Raw genomic sequence first — 21944 nt, 5'->3', positions numbered from 1 at the left:
TCCCTGTGTGCTTGAGAGACGCCGACCCACTCCGTCTCTCCTCCCTCTCCCTCTCTCCCCTTGTCTCTTTCTCTGTTTCTCTCATTATCCTGAGATAATATAACTTCTTATGCACATAGTTTGAAAATATCAATGCCCTAATTATAATATAAAGAAAAAAATAATAAAAAGTCATTTGTCACAAAATAGTGTATGTCACCTGCTATAATCTGAATGTTTGTGCTGAACCAAAATTTATATAATGAAATCTTGACTGCCAAGGTGGTGGTATGATGAAGGAGGTATCAGGAAATGGGCCCTTACCAGATACTGGATTTGTAGGCACCTCGATTTTGGACTTCTTAGCCTCCAGAACTGTGAGAAATAAATTTCTATTATTTACAAGGTAAATTACAAGAATACCTAATTATTACAAGAATACCTAATCAATGGTATTCTATTGTAGTAGCCTTAGACATTACTACAGTAAATGTCTTAGTAAATGTTTAGGCACTAATAGAAGTCATGAAAAATTACTGTAAACATGCAGCTCTATTGGACACTGATATGCATATTTTATATTCAAGATTCAAATAGCATGACTATTTTCTTAAATTATAAAGTTGGTAAAGTTCTGGAGAAAAACATACTCATTTCCTTCAATTTACTTAGTAGTGGTGATCCTAGAAAAATCAACATATATTAAATACAGTAAAACAAGAATGACTTCTGATATGTAAAAAGGGATTAAGTTCTAGCCCTAAATGTCCTCAGAGGACAATCTGTGTAGGATTGTGACATGTACTATAAGATGTAAGCATCCTTGTCTCCTTCTGAGTGCATGCCCAGGATGCCCTCAGGTCATTGTGAAAAACAAACCACTGTCACAGATTTTCTCACCTTTTAGGGACAGTGCCAACCCTTCTGAGAATCAGAGTTTGATTTTATCCACATTCTGCAGGGAATTTAGTCAGAAGTTAGGACATTGATAGCTTTTATTGACAAATCCAAATCCCAAGACACTCGCCCTTCCCTGTCATAGCCAATCCCATTAAGTAAACTATTTCTAATACTATTACCTAATAAACGGCTTGGGAAGGTTTTGTTTTGGAGTGGGGATTTCTACCTCTAGAGGCAATATTGTGTAATGACAATGAACAGGGAAACATACCACCTGTGTTTGAATCAGTCCTGTCACTTACATGCTATATGATCATGCATGAGTTACTTAACCCCTCAGAATCTTCATCTCATCAGAAAACAGATTGGTATATCAGATTCCTGCCATATAGGATTGTTATGAAGATTTGACAAACTGGTACATGTAATGTGTTTTGGATAATGTCTCACACAGAGTATGGTGCACACAGTGGGAGAGACTTGTTGAGACAGTAGGGCAGGAATAAGCTTTTTACAAGTGAGAAAGGAAACTGTTAAGTTACAGTGTAGAACATTATACAATGTAGAATATTAAAGGGATGCAGTATGTTGGTTTTTTCATATTGTTTCTTTATCAGAATTAAAAAAAAACAGTAAAATTCAGCAATTTAGCATCATGCTTTCTTTTGGTAAGGATAATAATTGTTAATGGCTAACAACCATAACGAGTTCTTATCACTTGCTGAGCATGGTAATAACAGGTTTGCAAGCATTGTATCATTTAATTTTTAAACAAACCTATGAAATAGATACTATTAATACCCTATTTTTCTACACAGGAAAGGGAAAGAAGTTGAGTATATAATAGTCACAGTTGAGTAATCCAGAGTCCATTCTTCTAATCAGTGTACAACTGTAAACACTGAGAGAAGCCTCAACCATCCAAGCCTGTGAACACTCAGATTAATTGTGCTGGATACTAATCCTAGACATTTCCAAAAGTTCTATATTTTTAGTGTCTAGTACAGCAATTAGCCACTAGACAATGTGGTTGTTGAACACTTGAAATGTGGTTAATGTGACTGAGGAAGTTCATTTTAAATTTTATTGTATTGTAGTTAACTTAAATATAAATAGCCGAACATAGTATTAGACAGCACAGGTGTAGATCAAGTAAAGAGGACACAAAGAGAAAGTGCTTGAGTGCCTTACCTGCTGTAGTTTTGTTGTCTGTCTCCTGGACTTGCACAATCCCCACTCTGAAGAGGAGCTGAACTGGAGCCAGAGTTTGCTAGAAGTTACAGAAATATTTATAGGTGATGAGACCTGTTTTGCCTTTTTGAATATAGAGGCCCAATGGCATATCTTTAGGAATATCCTTGGTCTAGCGGGTAGGTGCCTCATGTGAAGCCCTTTAAAGTGTGCTCCCAGGTCATCAGCCTCAGCATCCCTCAGCATGGATCAAGGCACCTTTAATTATTGCAGCATATGTTTCAGACTCAGGCTGGAGGAAATTTATTCCCCTTAGTCTGAAGTCAGCACAGATGGGATCTTGAGCCGAGGCCTCAACACACAAGAGCTAAATTGCTAACCCTTCACAGCTGCTGCTATGCTGCTGCCCTCAACAGCTGTGGTCGCTACAGTTTGTGTAATGTTTTTATAACAAAAAGCTAAAAAAAAAATTCCATTTATGGCCATCATTGTGATTTGAATCCAAGGTAGATAGATTCAAGGAAACATATGTTGGCTGCCTATACTTATTTAAAAAATTATAGCATTAAAACAACAATAGGTTATGTTTAGGGTGTTCACATATAGAGCTGTATACATTCAATTCAGCGGTGCTTCCAAACATGAATACATTTCTGTGAAAATGTTGACTTTGAATCAGTGTATCTGATAGGTTTCTGTGCTTAGTTTTATCACAATTGTGTGTATTTTTTAAATATACTTTTTCTTAAATTTGAGCTCGATAAAATGGTTATCATTTTAAGGAATTTTAAGAAATTCAACATTACATTTTCAAGATGTGTCAATATTATTGCACATAGCCTTATTTAGTTCATTCATTTTCATTGCTATGTGATATTCCACAGTGTAGCTTATACACTTTATCTATTTTTATGTCAGTTCTGGGTTGTGTTCTAGTTTAATGTTCTCAGAATAGTTTATACTTAATTTTTTTTGTAGTTGTGGATGGACACAATGCCTTTCTTTTATTTGTTTATTTTTATGTGGTGCTGAGGATTGAACCCAGTGCCTCATGCATGCTAGGCAAGCGCTCTGCCACTGAGCTACAGCCCCAGCCCAGTTTATACTTTTTATTGCAATATTGTTTGAAATCAGCATGGAAAAGGATAAATTATTTTTATCTCCTAGAAGGAGGGACCTGTAGGAGAGGGACCATAAATAGGATATGGAGAAGTGAAGGGAACTGACATAGTATATTCTGAGTTCCTGCAACTATCGCATATGCTGTCTCATTTAAATCTCATAACAGGCATGTAAAAGGTCTGTTATCTCTACCTTAAAAAGTGAAAAAAATGGACCTACTGAGAGGAAAAGGAACTTTTCCAAGATTATACAACTGGAAGAGGTATAATTGTTCAGCCTCCATCTTTCTGATCTGAGTCTATACATGGACTCGCTAGAACAGCCAGGCTTGTGAGACCACGAGAGGACACAGAATATATAAATGAAACTGTTACCGTTAGACTTTGTCACTTAAACAATAAGACAAATGTACTATAAGGGAAACTTGAATTCAAGGTAGGTCAAATGAAGGAAAACAAAAGAAATTTTAGGTTAAAGAATCCTGCATATTGTTTTCCAACAAAAATTATTCTGATGCAACATCTTTCTTGGGTTTAATTTATCCAGCCACCTCTGTAGTCCTTATTCTTCTAATGATTTTCCTTTAGTCAGAGATGAACTAAAAAATCCATGGACTCAGGATCACTGTTAATCAGCCAGTATCAGAAGATATTGGCCCTGACTTATGAACACTTTGCCATAACAGCCTTTGTTTGTTTTGAGATGAAGTCTTGTTCTATTGCCAGGCTGGCCTTTATCTCCTGGATTCAAGTGATACTTCTGCATCAGCCTCCCTCATAGTTGGGACTACAGATGTGTATAATGGTGCACAGCTGTTTGTTTTCAAGGTGAATCTTTTGAGTATTAGGGTAGAATGGGATGCCAGCCTAGCAAATGAGAGAACTTCATTTTTTTTCCCAGTCTGTAACAATTTTGACTGTTAGTAGTGCTATCTATAATAGAATATAATTTTATGTCCAAAATTTATTTCCATGATTTTAGATTATTGACTGCTGCTGCTAGGTTAGGACTTAGATATAGCCTGAGTGATTGTGCTGCTGAGTAGAAGGAAATCTCTTTATGGGATGGAGGCTGGAAATTGGTATTGCTCTGTGCAAGTGGCTATTGTCCTTGCTCATGTTTTATTTAGGTGTTTAGCAGTGCTGTTTGAGCTTCTAATTAAAATTGTGCCTACTCTTCAATTGTTTATGAAGCCTCACATGGACTTAATCATTAGATCAGCTTGAAGAGAATTTGCAAAGGTAATCTTTATTGCTTTACACAGTGGTTTCTAGCCTCTTTTATGAATTGAAGGAGAGCATTGATTCATAAGAACATTACAAATAGCTCCATGATCATTGGAGTATATTGAGTTGAGAATGAAATGCAGAAGGCTATTACAGACACTCTGTCTTTATTAACCTTCCTAACCCTTCCATTTAGTTTGATGGATAGAGGGATGTGTGCCCCGAAATCACAGAGGCATCACATGCTCAGTTGTGGGATCATCTTGGAGATGGTGGTGTTAATCATTTTAGCAGATCAAGACTCAGTTTAACTGGTTTGAACAGTTTTGCTTCACATTTTATTAAGGGATTTTATAAATTTGGACAGTAGGTAATAAGCAAATTTAATACTGAATTTGTTCATTAGGATGAGTAAACATCTATATTTTGATATTAAAATAATCTCATATAATTATTTCTATGATTACAATAAAAATATTACAACTCAGACTTATACCATTCTTTTAGAAAAAGAAAGATGAAGGCAGTATGTGTTGTTTAGAGAGGTTATTCTTAATCTAGGATAAAATGCATTATGAACATCTTAAAATAGCTTTGAATTAACTGAGATTTATATGCAGTTTACTGGGATGTTTCCAAACTTTACATGATTATTACTTACCTTATATTTTAGAGTTTAATATTATTAATTTTTTCCATTTGAATGATTCTCCTTGGTTACCTAGAAATTTTCTTTCAACCTTCAAAGGAAGCTTTGCTTCAAAAATGATCTTCAGATTAATTTAGGGAAATCTGAGTCTTAAGATAATATGATCAGGACCTGGGGTTGTAGCTCAGGGGTAGAGTGCCCACCTAGCATGCATGAGGTACTGGGTTTGATCCTCAGCACCACACAAAAATAAAATAAAGATATTGTGTCCACCTATAACTAAAAAATAAATATTAAAAAAAGATAATGTGATCATGTTCAGCTGTCCAGAACACTTTTGTGAACATTGAAATTGTATTAATTATGTATGCCCAGTTTCTTTTGATTCATAAACTTCAGATCTTATGAACTCTTGATATGTCTGAGAAATACAGTAGCAAAAATAATTTCCTTTCAGACAAATGTTTTTATTTTCCAGAGAATATATACCTAAATACTAGGTAGTTTATAGTCCTTTTATTTGTGCTAGGATAATGAAAGAAAAATTGGATCTTTCATTACATGGTTAATACTGTTTTCCATACAGTTTTGTTAAAAAAAAGTCTCAACTTTTCTTTTTAAATATTTTTTCAGTTATAGATGGACACAGTTTTATTTATTTATTTTTATGTGGTGCAAGGTGAATGCTCTACCACTGAGCCACAACCTCAGCCCCTCAACTTTTTATCCTAGCTGTAGGAGCCCAAGAGGGGTAAAGAAACTGTGGTGTATCAGAAAGAATTAGTCATGGCACAGTTAATTATTGGTGCCAACCATAATATTATTTCTTAAAATTATCTGAATACCTCAACTATTTGAATTTCTGTTTTTTTTTTTTTGTTGTTGTTGTTGTTTTGAGGTACTTTTAATTCAACCCCAGCCCTAACTCATGCTAAGCAAGCACTCTATCACTTTTGCCCCTCAAGTAAAAAAATAAGGGGGGATTTTAAATCAAAATGTTCAAATGAAGTGGTAATGGGTAGCTGCAAAGAACGGCTTCTAATCTACAGTTTTTGCTCCTTGTGAAATTGTTTTCCATCTAGACAAAGCCTTGTGAAGATAGTCACTATTTCTGTTCTGTGCTTATTTCTTGCTGCCTAAGATGGTATCTGGCTTAATAAACTATTGTTAGATGAATAAGTGGATGAATGACTCATCGATGACAATATCTTAAAATTATTTATCTAGCAATTGAGCATTTTTAAAGTATTATATATCTTAGACATATAGTTTTTGATCTTTAAAAAGTGGACTAAGGAAAGCAGAACAATGAAATTTGTAGCTTAAAAATATGACTATAACCTTGGTGGTTTTAGTGAATGATTTATTAACGTCTGTGTTTTGAATACTTGGGTGCAATGAGAGCATAACAAATTCAAAATTACAATTAACTGATTTTTTTTAGACTCTAAATTTCTCTGCTTCAATTTTATCTTTGTCTATGCAAATAATTTTAAAGTTGATGTCAACGCCTCTCATTTATGGACATTGATAGTCTTGTGTATAGTCTCTGTCATAAAATTTCCAGGAGAATGTATTGCTATACATTCATTAATGCTATGGTTTACTTTATAGCCTGGTAGCATATAAGAGCCTGAAGGATGGTGTGTGTCTTTGTTTTATTTTCATAGTACCATTTTCAACAGTAATTTAAAAAACACATTAAAAATATGTGTATAGTTGAATTCTCAAGAGGAAATCTAAGATTGTCACAAGACCACTCCTTTATGGTATGACAGGTTATGATAGGCAATTGGTCTAATCAGTCTTTTAACTAATAGTAGAAAAAGGGCTGGGTATTTGATCTAGCTTGATTCCATCTATTTTATACAGCTGTGTTCGGTGCTAATTCTTGACTTCTCTGTTTCATTGACTTCTGTGAGTGGCTTCACCTGTTTTCCTTCCTCTGCTGTGTATTCTCAGTTTTGTCCTTCAAGTCTTTTCCTTCTTTTGGCTTCTGTCTATTTAATAGCCCTGGTTCCTAGTGTTCCCTTAATGATCTGTGCTTCAGTGATTCTAGACTACTTACAATTCCCTGAATGTACCTTTGCACATGCTTTTCCCCTTATGCCAGGAATAGCCTTTCTTTTTCTTCTCAGTCTGGTCGAGAACTCTTTCTTACCCATTAAGAACCATCTCAAGGATCTCACTTTGTGAATTTTTTCTTAAGTTTATCACCACTCCATCTTGTAGACATCTCTATTGTAGGTATTATTATACCTTATTATAGTATATATTTGTTTTTATTTTCTTTTCCTACTAGACTATGAGCTACATAGGGATATGGCAATAACGAACACATTGTTTTTGATGATGAATAAGTGAAAGATTTAGGAGTTTAGAATAATTCCTATGTTCTGAGATACTTTTCCACCTCAGATCACAAAAGGTACCATCCCAAGTAGATAAGGAGATGATGAGGCTTGTACATTCTGTAAATTAAGTCTTAAACATTCCTAAACAGGCAGATAAGAAATTGTACAGTTTTCTCCAAAAAGCATAAATTATAAGGATTCCAAATAACCACTAGAAATTTGAGATCACTGGGTCATACTCTTTACCTTGTCTTCAGCCACACTGGTAAAGAAATAGTGTTGCTGCATATTCATTTGATTAAATATATGGCTTTTATACTTAAATATATGAAAGCACTGGTCATCTTATAATTATCAGAATACTCTGAGGTTATCCAATAGGGTTTTGGTTTTATTGAAGTTATCATGTGTTAATCCAATATTCCAGAAATGGAAGAGTTGAGGGTGTTGGTGATGTAAATCCAATTTTAATTCTGAAGTTCTCTGATGATCCAAATAGGGATCAGAAACTCAAGAGAGCTTTATGGTTCAATATGTAATTACCAAGTGAGCCTGTGGGAACAATAATCTTTGAATAATGTAATGTGTCAGCTGAGAAGCTAAAACTAAAATTCCTAAATCATATAGAATTGAAAACAAAGGAAGCCTGTTATACCAGTGGGATATAGATGTAAATATACCTATAGTGCTCATTTTTTCAGAAGTAATATATCTCTATCAATTATTTATGTACAAGAATCTTCTACTTTCACCCCACTCTGGAAGTAAATAATATATTCTCAAAGGCTCTCTCATATTTGGGGTATGCTTCTGAGGTTCCCTATATGATATGAGATCAGTAACCCAGTAACTCTTGACCATGTTCTTCCACCAGATATCTTCCTTTTTCCTGGAGGACTGCCTCAAAACATTTTATTTTTGTCATTTGTCAAATCATTCACAAGCCATGTCTACCCTATTCTGTAGCCTACCATCTGCAGGCTCCTGACATCTGATGTCTTTGCTCTTATTCTTCAAGTAGTGGCAGAGCATAGAGGCAGTGATTGGAGTCTCCCTTCTCTGCATCTCAGTGCTGGTCCCTGTGCAGCAGTGATGCACACAATCCATTTGTGAAAATGGGGGAACTTTTCAAGGCCGCACTGACAGCCAGTGATTTGGTCCTGTCTACTTTCAGAGAACCCCGTAGGGCAATTCAAATGACTCTTTGAAAAGAGTCAATTTGTCTCAGGCTGAAGGGAAATAGAAAAACAAAACATTTCCCCAAGGACTGCATGAGTTATGTTGGCATTGAGGTTATTTGTACAGTGTTGAAACATTTCAGGGATGGAGCAAAATGACATATTTCTGTACTTTGACTATGTGCATGGATTTGTATATTAATATACTTAGACTTCCTTATTTCATATGATTATTTTAAGATCTGTGCTGTTTGTTTTTAGTTTGGTTGCTTGGGGATAGTGATTGAAGCACAGTCTTCTGTTTGATTGAGATGGGATCTTTCTCTGATGTTCAGGCTGGATTGAACTATGGGGCTCAAGCAATTCTCTTGTCCCAGTCTCCTGAGTTGCAACTATAGGTACCACTGTGCCTGGCTCTTCTATTTTAAAATGGAGTGAGTCAGAGCCTCCTTTTTTTTGGCATTATGACCGGCTGTCCTCAGTGGTTCTATATGTCAAGTAGCCAGCTTACCTCTCTTGCATTATAAAAGGTAATTCACTATTTGATTACTGCTGTGTTTACCAGTCTCTTTAAAGCAATAGGACTTAGACTTGAGAACCTGATTTCAGTGATTTCTTGCTTTGGAATATTCTGATCTCTATGTCAAAAGCCATGGTTCTCATGAAATCCAAAGCAAGACTGCAAAGCTTCGTGGAAATGACGGAGGCTCAGCCTTTGCCAAATATTAGTTACTTAGGTGCTGTGGGGCCCTATAGTGTGTATGTGGAAAAGCACTAGTTTTGGTGTTCTGAATTCAGGTCTTGTCTGCAGTCAGGTTTATGAACAGTGGGGATAAATTTACTTTTATATTGAAGAGGAGGTGTGTGGTAGGTCTCTCAGAGTACATATTGGTCCCACCTACTGTGTGGAATCCATTCTTTAAGAAAATCAGTCTTTTTTGGGGGCAATACGGGGGAAGACCAGGGATTGAACTAAGGGCACTCGGTCACTGAGCCACATGCCTAGCCCTATTTTATATTTTTTATTTAGAGACAGGGTCTTGCTGAATTGCTTAGCGCCTTGCTGTTGCTGAGGCTGGAGTTGAACTCTCTATCTCTTGTCTCAGCCTCCTGAGCCACTGAGATTACAAGGTGTGTACTACTGCTCCTGGCCAAGAAAATCAATATTCGTGCAGGTTTAGATGTGTTGGAGATCTTTGGTCTCATCAGTTACATGTGTCACATATTTATGCTATGTGCGTTAGTTGTCTAATATTTTAGGTAAATATGTAATAAGAATGATAAAACATGTATTTTTTGCTCATGAATGTGATCCCTTCCTGAAGAACATAGGTCAAGTTATTTATTACTGTATGGCACTGGGGAGATGTATTGTAACTTATCAGATTTTCCTTGCTTTCTATTTCTGTGCAATAAAAATGAAGATAAGTAAAACAGAATCCACATAGAAAACTCCTTATTTTCTGCCACTAGTAGACCTTTTCAATTTTTACTATAGGGTGTTACCAAAGTATAGAAAGTAGCTCAGAAAAAAATAACTGTTCCTTTGAAATTTCTTTACTATCATAATTTTCTTCTTATGTACTTACCTTTTAAAATACAGAAATAGAAACATGCTTATTAAAATTTATTGCCTTAATTTAGATATTTAGATGAAGTCCTTTTTGAAGATGAGCTAATTATGGTGCTTCTCTTACTAATTTTGTGATGTAATATGAATCCAGAGTACAGAATCAGGTTGCCTGGTTACTAATTCTGCTTTTGCCATTCAGAAGTGTCCATTCATAATGGACAATTTTCTTATTTTTAAAACTTAGTTAAATTTTACATTGAGATAGTCATATAATTCACTCATTTTAATTCTATTATTTGTTATATTTTAGTACAGCCTCAGAATTGTGCAGCTATCACCAATTTTGAAACATTCTCTCCCATTGGCTGTCATTCCCACCCTGCTTGATTATATGATAACTCATTGTTTAACATTTTGAGGAATTGCCACATTGCTGGCAAGAATATGCAATGGAAACAATGTATGAGGATTCTAGTTTCTTCTCATCCTTGCCAATACTTGTTGTTATTATCATTTTTTATTATAGCTCTCCTAGTGTGTTTGAAGTGGTATAGTTTTGTAGTTTTGATTTATATTTCTCTAATGATTACTGATATTGAGCATCTTTTACATGCTTATTGGCCATTTGTCTATCTTAAGTCTGTAGTCTTAAATGACTTTTTTTTAAAGCAGTTTACCAACTTAAAATGTTAGCAAAGTGAGTACTTTCCTAATGGAATTATGAAGATTAAAAGAATGAATATATGTAAAATGCTTTGAGCATTGCCTAGCACACAGTAACTGCACATTTATGTTTGTTATTATTGTTGCTATTATAGCAGTTCTTTATTAATTTAGTGCTTCCTAGTAACCTAATTTCTCTTTATTTCCCTTAATTTCTCTGAAATTTAAAACTAAAATTTAACTTTGTATTCCCAATTCTGCCATCCCTGGTCTTTGCTACATATATTCAATTGTTCATTTGTTCCAAGCATTTATTGAATACCTGAAAATATAAAAGAATAAAAACAACAACAACAACAACAACAACAAAAGGACCCTCCCCCCACGTACCCCCAGTAGTCTGGAGGCAGAAATGATAAATTAATAATATAGATGAAATATTCATAAAAGGTTTTGTAGACTACCTGAAGAATAAGTTAAAGTTTCTCATGCAAATATTAGTGTTCTGGGTTTGTTTAAACACGTAGCATTTTCAATAACTGCATCTTTAGGGTAAGATGAGAATCATAGGACTGCTGCCCTGTGTATTGGAGTATTGGAGTAGCATCAGCCAGAGGGGAGCAGCACTACACAGAAGTACCTCTCTTACTTTTGGACTGTTAATGCTCAGAGGATTCTTTCTTCCATTATGTAATGTCCTCCCTTTTATAATCAAATGTTCTTCTTTGTCTCTAGTAAATATTACTGTCTTTTAAGTCTTTTTTTTTTTTTTGGTTGGTGTTTTTGGGTTAAACTAAGGACACTTAACCAATGATCCACACTTCCACGCACTTTAATTTAATTTTGACATAGAGTCTCACAAAATTGCTGAGGGCCTTGCTAAGTTGCTGAGGTTGCCTTGAACTTGGGATCTTCCTGCCTCAGCTTCTGTAGAAGCTAGGATTACAGTCATGTACCACCATGCCTGGCATGAAGCACTCTGTGGTTACTGTCTTGTTTTGTTTTCAACCTATTTGTATCTTTCAATCTAGAGTGTATCTTCATGTAGACAGAATATAGTTGGATCTTGCTTTTTATTTATTTATTTATTTTTTAATTTTTATTGTTGGTTGTTCAAAACATTACATAGTTCTTGATATATCATATTTCACACTTTGATTCAAGTGGGTTATAAACTCCCATTTTTACCCCGTATACAGATTGCAGAATCACATCAGTTATACATCCATTGATTTACATATTGCCATACTAGTGTCTGTTGTATTCTGCTGCCTTTCCTATCCTCTACTATCCCCCCTTGGATCTTGCTTTTTAAATCCAGTCTGACAATTTATCCCTTTTGATTTTGAATGGTTGGTCCACTCACATTTAATATAATTTTTTATATGGTTGGTTTTATGTCTACCTTTTTTGTTTTCTATGTTTCATTTCTATCTTTTTTTCCTTCCTCTGTTCCTCGGTTACTACCTTTTGTGTTAAACAAATGTTGTTTGGATTGTATCATTTAAATTCATTTGTTGTGTTTTTTTCTAGTTATCTTTTAAAAATTTCTTTTAGTGGTTGCTCTAGAACTACACTGCTCAATATAGTAGTCACTAGCTATATGAAACTGTTATGCACTTGAAATATGGCTAGTGTAATTTAATTTTTGCTAAAGTGAAATACAAACCATGTTTCGAAGATTTAGTATGAACTACAGAATGTCAAATATCTCATTAATAATATGTATTTTTATTCTTATAATATTTTGCATATATTAGATTTAAATAAAATATTAAATTTTCATGTTTCAAAACAACTTTAAAAATAAGTCAAAAAATTAAAATTACATATATGTCTTACATTTGTAGTTTTTATTATATTTATGTTGGCTGAACTTTTTTTTTTTTTAAGAGAGAGAGAATTTTAGTTTTCGGTGAACACAACATCTTTTATTTTATTTTTATGTGGTGCTGAGGATTGAAACCAGCACCTGGCACATGCCAGGTGAGCTTGCTATACCGCTTGAGCCACATCCCCAGCCTCGGCTGAACTTNAGACAGGGTCTCACTGAATTGCTTAGTGCCTCACTTTTGCTGAGGCTGGCTTTGAACTCATGATCTTCCTGCCTCAGCCTCTTGAGCTGCTGGGATTATAAGCATGTGCCACTGCCCCCAGCTCTTTCTCTGCTTCTAATATTAGATAATTTTCATCTGTTCTCAAATTAGCAGTTCTGTCTTCTATTATTCAATCTATTTTTGAGCCTATGTAATAAGTTTTTCATTTTGGTTATTGTACTTTTGTATTCTAGAATTTATTTTAAAAAAATAGTATTTTTTTTCTCTTGAGGTTCCCTTTGAGTAATTGTCATCATAATTCCTTTTAGCTTCCCAAATATATTTTGTGAATTCTTTAAACATCATCATTTATAATATTTATTCTATTGCTACATCTGTGTCTCCCAGAGTTTGTACTTAACTATTTCTTTTTTCCTATGTAAACATCATAATTTTGTTTCTTTTTATGCTTCATAATATTTTGGATAGCAGGTGGACAACTTTGATAATATATTTTTAGCAGTCCTGGGTTTATTTTTGTTTGTTTTATTTTTATGTGATTTATTTTTGTTGTTGTTTTTGCTTTGATGCCTTGCTTGAACTATGATTGCAATTGGAGCAGTTAGAGTGAAAGTCAAAGTGTGGGGAGGGAATCCCATGTGAAAAGGAGGCACCATGCATCCCTGACTTCCTCTCAAGTAGAAATTCTCTCTTTCTAGGACCTAACATGGCCTGGGATACTCTGCCTCTGTTATGCATATTCAAGGAGATGAGTCATGCAGAAGATGCTTTTCTAGGCAGGGAAGGATGGTGGGGTATATGGTTTTTGTTCATTAATGTCCAAAGACCTCTTTTGTTGTTGTTGTTGTTGTGGTTTTTAAATTGGCTTTTTAGGTGTCTCCTCTAAGTCTGTATCACTAAGTGATGACCTAATGTTTTGAGTGTGGGTACTTTGATACCCTAAGTCTTCCACCCTCTGCCAGTGGATCTCTGTATGGGTGAGAGAACACTTTTAAAAGTTAAAGCCAGTTCTCAAGACTTGGATTTTACATTGTCAGGCTCTCTTGGGTTTCCTGCTTACTTACATGTTCTCAGTTCTGTTTTGTGGTTTTTTTTTTTTTTTTGCAGTGTTTTAATTTGTTCTTTTTAATTATACGTGACAGTAGAAACTATTTTAATATGTTTGTACAAACATGGAATATATCCTATTTTCATTAGCATCCCAGTCTTATGGATGTACATGATATTGAAATTCATTGTGATATATTCATATATGTACATAGGAAAGTTATAGTAGATTTTTTTCTACTTTCTTTCCTGTTTCTATCTCTCCTGCTTTTCTTTCATTCCCCTTTGTCTAATCCTAAGCTTCTATTCTTCCCTGTCCCTTGTTGTGGGTTACCATCCACATATCAGAGAGAACATCTGACCTTTGTTTTTTTGGGCGAGGATTGGCTCATTTCGCTTAGCATGATAGTTTCCAGATTTATTTATTTACTGGCAAATTTACTTTCTTCTTTATGGGTGAGTAGTATTCCATTGGGTGTATAAATCACAATTTCTTTATCTATTCATTTGTTGATGGGTTCCATGGATTAACTATTATGAATGGTGCTAATATAAACATTGATGAGGCTCCATCACTGTAGTATGCTGATTTTAATTCCTTTGGATATATATGGAGGAGTGGGATAACTGGATCAAATGATGGTTCCATTCGTAGTTTGTTGAAGAATCTCCATACTGCATTCCAGAGCAGTTGCACTAACTTGTAGTTCCACCAACAATGTATGAGAGTGCACCTTTCCCCCCACATCCTCACCAACATTTATTGTTCCTTGTATTTTTTTTTTTTTTTTGGTACCAGGGATTGAATTCAGGAGCACTCAATCACTAAGCCATATCCCCAGTCCTTTTTAAAATATTTTATTGGGATACAGGGTCTCACTGAGTTGCTTAGTGTGTTGCTAAGTTGCTGAGGCTAGCTTTGAACTCATGATCTTCCTGCCTCAGCCTCTGGAGCCGCTGGGATTACAGATGTGTGCTATCTCCCCTGGCTTCCTTGTATTCTTGATAATTGCTATTCTGAAATCTCAGTGTAGTTTTAATTTGCATTTCTCTAATTGCTAGAGATGTTGAACATTTTTCATATATTTGTTGATTGCTTGTGTTTCTTCTTTTGAGATGTTTAGTTCCTTTGCCGATTTATTTATTTATTTGTTTATTGTGTGTGTGTGTGTGTGTGTGTGTGTGTGTGTTAAGCTTTTTGAGTTCTTTATATATCCTGGAAATTAATGCCTTATGTGAGGTACAGGTGGCAAATATTCTGTATTATGTAGGCTCTCTGTTCACATTATTTGTTTCCTTTGCTGTGCAGAATGTTTTTAGTTTGATACTATCTCATTTATTAATTTTTGTATGCTGATTTTAACTTTTTGGGTATATATGGAGGAGTGGTTTACTTCTTGTGCTTTAGGAGTCTTGTGGAGGAAGTCAGTTCCTAAGCTGACATGTTGGATTGTTGGGCCTTCATTTTCTTCTTGTAGGTTCAGGGTTTTCAGTCCAACGCCTAGGTCTTTGATCCACTTTGAGTTGACTTGTGCAGGGTAAGAGTTAGGCATTAAATTTCATTCTGCTACCTGTGGATTTCCAGTTTTCTCAGTGCTGTTTGTTGAAGAGGCTATCTTTTCTCCAATATATATTTTTGATGCCCTTTTCTAGTATGCGGCAACTATATTCACATTGGTTTGCCTCTTGAGTCTTCTATTCCATTGGTCTTCATGCCTGTTTTGGTGCCAATACTATGCTGTTTTTGTTACTATAATTCTGTAGTATAATTTAAAGTCTGGTATTGTGATGCCTCCTGCTTCACTTTTCTTGCTAAGGATTACTTTGGCTATTCTGGGTCTCTCATTTTTCTAAATGAATTTTATGACTGCTTTTTCTATTTCTATGAAGAATGTCATTGGAATTTTAATAGGAAGTACATTAAATCTGTATAGCATTTTTGGTAGTGTGGCCATTTTGACAATATTATTTTTAAAGACAGGGTCTCATTCTGTTTCTCAGGCTGACCTCTACCTCCTGGGCTCATGTGATCCTCTTATATCAACTTCCCAAATACCTAGGACTATTGTCACCTACCACTGAACCTAGCTTCTCATTTGTTTTAGCCAAGAATATTTTGGCTCTTTCTGTGATTGTCTCATTTCTAGTATCTTTTCATTTAATTTTTTGCTTATATGCTACTTACCCTAGCTTGAACCGTAACCTTAGGGTAGAAAAGATACTGGTTTTTTTTTCCCCCCATTTGTTCTTTTTTGGTGTGTTGGTACATGACTGTAATCCCAGTGACTGGAGTTTGAGGCCTGCCTTGGCAATTTAGTGAGGCCTGAAGCAACTAAGTAAGTGCCTGACTCAAAATAAAAAATAAAAAGTGCCCCTGGATTCAACCCCCAGTACCAAAAGAAAAAAAAAAAAGAAAAAGAAAAAAAAAAAAAGACAGTTTTTCACTGTTTGTCTCCAACCTATTTGCTATTTCAGCTGGAAAAGACCTAAGTATTGCTCCTCACCCCAAATCAGGTCTATCTCTTTTAAGCCCCAAACTTGTTAAAGTGCAGTTTACATCCCAAATGGAGGCAGTGTAGGCTGTAAGCAGCCCATGGCAAGAAGGCTGCGCAGAGACTTCTACTGTTTTTATCTCAACCTCTAACTCATTTTCAAGAATAAATGCTATTCAATTTATTGTCTGTTTCTGTTCCTGTGTTCTGAAATGTTATTTTTAATATCACTTTATCCAGTTTTACCCTTGTCACATATAGCAATGAATGATTGCCCTCTTCACAGCCAGACTAGAACTCTCCAGAACTCTGACTTTTCCTTCGTCTTTTCCTCCTCCATGGAGGCTTCCTTGTCCCACACTTCTGCTTTTCCTTCAGTCTCTCTGCTCTGTCTTCTGGTAACATTCAAAACTTTTAATTGTCAGATTGTTTTTCTTTATGATAGACTGTAAACTCTAGGAAGTCAGGTACCTTTTAAAACATTGCATTTCTTTTTAAATACAGTGCCTGGTCCACAGTAGCATATATGTTAAATGAATAAATGTTAAACTGGCATTTTGGATCTGGTTTAGTAATATGTTAACTTTAAGTGCTATTGAGAATATGTTGGAAAAATAATAAGAGTTGTCTCAAATTTATAGAGGACCATTTGTGGGGCCACTTACGCATTAAATGTTTTACATATGTTATTTCCTTTACTCTTTAAAATGCAGTTCGATATATTGCCTGCATATTCCAGAAAAGGAGTCTGGGGCCAGAAAAGTTAACTAAATTATCCTGACAGTATATGTGAAGCCAGGATTCTCACTGTTGAATGTTAAGCTTGTACTCTATACCATATGTTGCAACAGATTGTCTTATACAATGTTTACAGTATATGTGGATATTTGTTCAAAGAATTCTTTTCATGTAAAGGCTGCTTCTAATTGCTGAAAGGGTTCATGGGTCACTTCTGAGCACTGCTTGTAGCTGTGTATAAGCCAGTGTACTTGCTCTGCTCTCTTCTGCTTTCCTTCTGGGTTCTTGAGAGTCATATGCCATCATCCATGCATAGTTAGTGCCTTGAGAGGATATAAATTTTCTGGTTCATACCTGAAAGACTCTTCTCATTGTACAGCTCTACTTTCATGTCTGTCCACAAAGTGGTTGGTCTTTTTGATGCCAGACCATTAGAGTATATGGTATTCGCATCATACAGAAGGAGAATGGGGACCTTTGTAATAATGTGGTCAGGTGTTCCCACTGTTTCACCAATTCAACCTATTGTTGGTAGTGAGCATGGGGTAGGAGACAGTATTTGTTGTTCCTGGGTCAGTTTCAGCTCTTATGTGGCCTGCTTAGGAATACAAGTGAATGACAATTGCCTTGCTTTTTTTTTTTTTTTTTTTTTAAGATAGTAGTCCCACTATATTTCTGGAACTCAGGCTGGCTTTGAACTCCTTAGATTCAAGGGAGCCTCCTGCCTCAACCTTCCAAGTAGCTGGAACTGCAAGGTGTGCCATCATTGCTTCTTTATCAACTCTAGCACCTCTTTATTTCTTTTGCCTCCTAGATAAAAATGATTAAAATGTCCATTTAACAAATAATCTTTGGTTTCTTAATGACAATAAATCCAGAGAACTTCCATTTTCTTTTATTTTTTTGTGATAAAGAAAATTACACATCATTTATTATCAGATAATACTAGACAATAACTGAAGAATCACTATTAATTTTATTGACAACACATAACAGTAGTATTGTTATATACCTTATGGTTATTAAGTCCTTACAATTTTTGAGAGAACCAAATATAACACTTGTTACATGGAAACATCTCTACCTTCATATTGTTCTTTTGTGGAAAAGCAAGCTTTATTTAAAAGTAACCCAAGAAGAGAAAAGCCTTCAAGGGGAACACATTTACAAACTAGATGGGAGCCCACAGATACTGTATCCATTTGGCAAAGGCTCAGTCAGAAGTCTCAGCAATTCCTGCTGATCCTCTAACACCTACTCAGTTTCCTCTTCTGGCTGAAACTAAAGAGTAGTCTTAAAGATACCCATGATGTCTTTATTATCCAAACATACTCCCATTTCAGGGAAGAGGACACGTGGGGTCTACTTTCTGGGGAATCTGGTTAATTATTAAAATAAATATTTACATTGAGAATATAATTAAGCTAGTAGCTTTCTGCACATTTCCACATTTTAAAAAGAACAACAGAAATTTCATGTTTTCAGCAGTTGAGTTGGTGTAAAGATCTTGTCTCTATTTTATAGGAAATGGATTACATTCAATTATTCCTTACAACTGAAAGATCATTCCATTGCTTTTGAAGTACTGGAAGGGCTGGCATCTGCGATGGTAGCTAAATGAGATTTCTATGTAACACATGCTGGTACTGGACATACGTTTGCTTGACCCTTGTTCTGATAGTCCTCGATACAGCGGATCAGCTGGTCATTCTCCTCCAGGAGCTGCTGGATAGTCTCTTGATTGACTTCTGTCTTGCCCCTCATCCAGTTAGGTACTAAGGCCATGGACATCGCTGGGGGACTGGGTTGGCACCCTGCCTTGGAAAAAGATGCCCATTATGCATCCAGACAAATGCTATCTCTGCGCTGAAGGCAGTACTTCCATTTTCTTTACCCGTCTTATAACATAGCACGTGCACAAGCCCAAAGGCAAGTTCACTCTCTCTTATGGAAATGCCCAGTTTCCCATGGTGCGCACTTTTCTTTTTTGCAGCAAGCTCATAAACCTAACTGGTAGTCTTTAGGCACTGGACTTTAGTACCCCTCGAAAAGATGCACATATTCTTCTGCCTTGCTTTGCAAAATGTGATCCATGGACAAGAGGCATCAGTATCACCAGGAAACTTATTTGAAATACAGAAAAGCCCCACTCTAGATCTACTGAATTAGAATCTGTGTTTTTAATAAGTTTCTCAAGTAATTTGGGAAGCACAGTTCTACTCAAAGTCTTTTATCTACTGGTCCATGTCTTATTTCATTTCTTTTTAAGGACAATACTGTATTCTGTTAGGAGGGGCTTGTTGTTTGTGCAGAGTTCTCTATTTAATCTTTTTACTCAGGTTGTTCTTTTTCTTTTCCATTAAGGAAAACATTTCCAGTATTTAAGTATTGAGGCTAGCTCCGTTCTTTCCAAGGAACATGACTTAATTCAATATACAAAAATTTGAAATGAAAACAATTCCAGTAAGGCATTAACCTCTTAATATTTATCAAATACTTCTTTAAAAAATAAAATGCTTTAAGGCTTATAGTACCCGGTGAGTTTTAAATAATAAGAATAAATGGAAACATTCAAGGAATTTGTAAACTGTGGTTCTCTGCCTCAAATGTTTTTTTGGTTCTTGTTTACTGTGATCATTTTGTAAACTTTAGGTATTGTGTTTATACACAGAATTTAAATAATTAACCTCTTAAATTCATTTTGAAAGGCATTTTTGAAGAGAAAGGATAAATTTTCAATATTTGAGCACACAAAAGAAACCTAGCCTTGTAAGATTTTATCTAATAAAATGCCAAGACAGAAAATACCTAAGCTTTGCCCTGCAGAATCTTATTTACTTTTTTAAATGAGTAAATTAAATATTTTTTATTAGAAATTTCATCAGGTTTTAATCATCCTGTGTCATGGGCAAAAGTGTATAATGTCCCACAACTGAATTATTTCTTTGGTGGGAAAGAAAATGAGCTTTATATAGTTACTACAAATAATACCTTTTAACAGCTAATACCTGGGAATATCAGTTACCTGATTTAGTCTTCTATTACTGAACTTTTAAAACATGTTTTAAATTTTAATTTATTTTCTAAACCATGGTTTCTTTTTTTACCTTTATTTTATTTATTTGCTAATTTATTTTTATGTGGTGCTGAGGATCGAACCCAGCTCCTCGCATATGCTAGGCAAGCACTCTACAGCTGAGCCACAATCCCAGCTCCACCATGGTTTCTTAATGACAGAAATTGGTGATTGTTTTTATTGATATACACATACACACACACACACACACACATGTAAAAGGCTACATTAAGTGTAGTATTATTTTGTTCTTCAGTTTTATTTTCTTTCTGTAATGGTTATATTTGCCTAGAACATTACAGGGATTCATTTTTCTAAATTCATTTCTCAACTTATATATGGCATGAACTTGGAAGGTTATGAGACCTGACCTGAGAGAAAGATGAAAACACACATTATCTAGCCTGAGAGAAAAAAGACATCTGGAAGATTATTATCTTTCAGGGATCCATAGTATAATATTGGTCCAAATAGATATATTTTATTTTCTATTTTACCCAGAAGAAAATGCATTATTTGAGATACCTATATAGTGAAAGCACATCGTATGCTTTCCATTCATCTCTTTTTGACATCACCTTCTTTATCGGGTTATCCTATTGAATGCCTGCAGGCACTGCCACATGTTTACTTTCCAACATCAGTCCTACCCGCAATTCCAGATCATTTAACTTTGTTTAATGCTTTTATCTTTCCCTGGACCATGGATTTTTCTGCTATGTCTTTTGCTTTCCTTTTTATGTTTTGTAGATACCAACACGAGAGTAAAGGTAGCAAGCTTGTAACATGTGACAGGGCAAGAGAAGAAGAGGTGTTGAAATTTCCTCTGGCCTAGGAAAAGAAGCAGGATTTTCTTAACTTTGATAGATTAACCAGACAGGAATACACACGCACAAGGGCCAGAGGAAAGATGAGTGGAATGAGAAGACTAATGACTGGGATTGTGTGTAGGGGTCTTTCTGGGATTGGACTGAGTGATGATCTCTTATATACCTGTTGTGTACTTTGAGGAACTGAAAATAACTTTCCGTATTGCTATTTTATTCAGCTGAGATTTGAGCTTCGAGTTTTGCTGTTGCATCTACAGTCATTTTTTCCTGTGACTGGTGTAAGGTATTGGCAAGGTACTCAATGAGGAAAGAGGGTTGACTATGTGAATGGCAGTTCATTATGTAAAGCTACATGGGCTTTCTTATAAAGAAAGACTGAGTTGTCGGAATTATTTATCCATTTACCGAATATTTATAGAGCACCTGTTAATTGCTTGGCCATATAGCAATTGAAAAAAAAAAAAAAAGAAATGGGTCCATACTTAGAGGTAGTGAAGTAATGAATAGTAAGTCACTAAACATAACTCAGTGAAATAGTGTCCTCTGAGGGAGGACTCCTCTGTGACTTACTTTAGTTTATCAATAAACTTAAATATTAAACAATGCAAGATCTTATGGCAGCAGTCTTCTGGGAAAGACTGAGGTACTTTGAAAATTTCACTGTAAAATACATTTTAAAAGCATTTTTCTTTTTACTTGAAACTTTGATATAAAATTGCTTCACTGAGGGACAGGAGATGTGACCTTAAAAAACAGTTTGAAATTTTTAGGAGTTATAAGTTATTAAGAAAATAGTAAATATTTGATACTCTATCTATAGTCCCAACAGCACTATTTTCATGACTCTGTAGCACACTTTGGCCTTCATT

General features: G+C 35.2%; 1 protein-coding gene and 1 pseudogene across 3 annotated transcripts in view; one reads left to right on the top strand and one right to left on the bottom strand.

Annotated features, from left to right (window-relative positions):
- Smyd3 (SET and MYND domain containing 3) overlaps positions 1-21944 on the top strand; it is a 712936-nt gene that overhangs the window by 124494 nt on the left and 566498 nt on the right. The window lies entirely within an intron of this gene.
- Positions 18280-20692, bottom strand: LOC125618466 (annotated as a pseudogene).

This window comes from Marmota marmota, unplaced genomic scaffold, assembly GCF_001458135.2.
Source record: "Marmota marmota marmota unplaced genomic scaffold, marMar, whole genome shotgun sequence".
Classification (NCBI taxonomy): domain Eukaryota; kingdom Metazoa; phylum Chordata; class Mammalia; order Rodentia; family Sciuridae; genus Marmota; species Marmota marmota.
This window is presented reverse-complemented; position numbering and strand designations above follow the sequence as displayed.